This window comes from Pteropus alecto, unplaced genomic scaffold, assembly GCF_000325575.1.
Source record: "Pteropus alecto unplaced genomic scaffold, ASM32557v1 scaffold7, whole genome shotgun sequence".
Taxonomy (NCBI): domain Eukaryota; kingdom Metazoa; phylum Chordata; class Mammalia; order Chiroptera; family Pteropodidae; genus Pteropus; species Pteropus alecto.
This window is the reverse complement of record NW_006494614.1, coordinates 6,326,833-6,328,463: the sequence shown is the minus strand read 5'-3', so window position 1 is coordinate 6,328,463 and position 1,631 is coordinate 6,326,833. Positions and strand designations below refer to the sequence as shown.

The following is a 1,631-nucleotide window of genomic DNA, read 5'->3' as shown; positions in this document are numbered from 1 at the left end:
TGACCACTTTGACCACTTCCTTGTCCATGGATAAGGTCGAGGATAAGGGTTATACATGAAAATATAAGGATTCTGTAGATCCTGGGAACTTGAAGGATCAACTCATGTGCACTTGGCACATTTAGAATTCTTGTTTTCAACATCAAAGGTGAAGTCTGACAAGTGGAACAAAGTTAGCTGAATGATGAGAAAAGGAACAATAATACAGTGAGCAGAAAAAATAGAGGAAGTCAAAGAACTAGATCACTAACTAGATATGGGGAGCAATGGAGAGAAAGGAGTCAAGCACATGAGAGAAAGAGTAGTGCCAAATCAGTGTATAAAAAGAAGGGAGAGAAAAGAACCACTTTGTAAGTAGCTATCTCTAGTTTTAAACACATTGGGTTTTTGGTGAATATGGGAATACACACTTATGTTTTATTGCTTATAAGAAGCATATTTTTTCACATTTTAATATTTGTAAAATCCAAATGCATGGCACAAGCAAAAGAGTCTTATAATTGCCAGTGGGCTTTCTTTCTTGATTGTATGTAAAGTATTGGTGCATATTACAGTGAATAGTAGCTTAAATTGGATGAAATATGATATGCCATGGATTTTAGTCTCATCCTAAATCATTCATAGCCAACTCTTCTAGCTATTAGACATCATTTGTGATATCTTTAGTGAACTTCAAGCTCTCCTCACCCTGAAACCAATTCCAAAATTCAGGCTGCACAGCACATTCTAAGTCATGATTAGAATCCCAAAACAGATATGCTCTGATCTTGCTCTTTAAAGAAGAGTGATTTAGAGCCACATTATCATTTTAAAATTCTCTCTCTCTAAATCTCCTCCATGTGTCTGGAAAAGAAAAGGATATTATTACCTGAGAAATTGTTCAAATACCTTGCCGTGAATACACCATATCTTACAGGCAGAAGCCAGGGTGAGGATCAACGTCTTCTCAACTGCCTCCTGCACCAATCGGCAGTATTCTGAAACTGTGCACACCACTTAAATCATGACTGCTTGGATTCAGAGCAAATGTCCCCTAGATTTCTTTTCATCACTTCTTGTCAATGTATTTTTTAAAAGAACCACGCAAAAACTCTGAGTAATTTTCAAAATGGCCTTCTTATCTAGTGACTTCGTGAGACCTCATGCTAATAAGGAGCTTAAGGGTGATAAACTAACATAAAATATATCCCAGACTCAGTCTCTCGTGAGATTCCAGAAAATGTGCTTAGTTAAAGATTAAAGCTTAGACCGGAATGTTATGCTTGAATTTTTGTGCGCCTTCTTGTAATCAGAATGAGTAATGTTTTTTCAATGAGCAGAAAGTTACTTGATAACTAAGATAAGTTACTTATAGTTTCATTATAGCAATAAGTTAAATAAAGAGTGTATGTGTGTGTGTGTCTGTGTGAGAGTGTACATTACTATGAATACAAATAAGGAAAAGATGCAAGACACATTTCCTATCATCAAGTGGTGGACACACACATATAAACATCCCCTTTCAATTGAATGAGGGGAAAGCAGAGAAATAAGCATTATGCTTTGAGAATACAAAAGCACAAAAGATTTAATCTGAAAGTGAGAGGGCTTTAGAGAAGAAGGTGTAGTTGAGATATGCTTGATAGGTGGGT

General features: G+C 36.1%; 1 long non-coding RNA gene across 1 annotated transcript in view; it reads right to left on the bottom strand.

The window, feature by feature from the left end:
- Positions 1–1,186, bottom strand: part of LOC107196780 — a 19,070-nt gene extending 17,884 nt beyond the window's left edge. Inside the window, exon 1 of the long non-coding RNA XR_001518227.2 lies at positions 869–1,186. This is a non-coding gene — a long non-coding RNA (uncharacterized LOC107196780). The remainder of the gene's footprint in view (positions 1–868) is intronic.
- Positions 1,187–1,631: the final 445 nt, after the last annotated feature.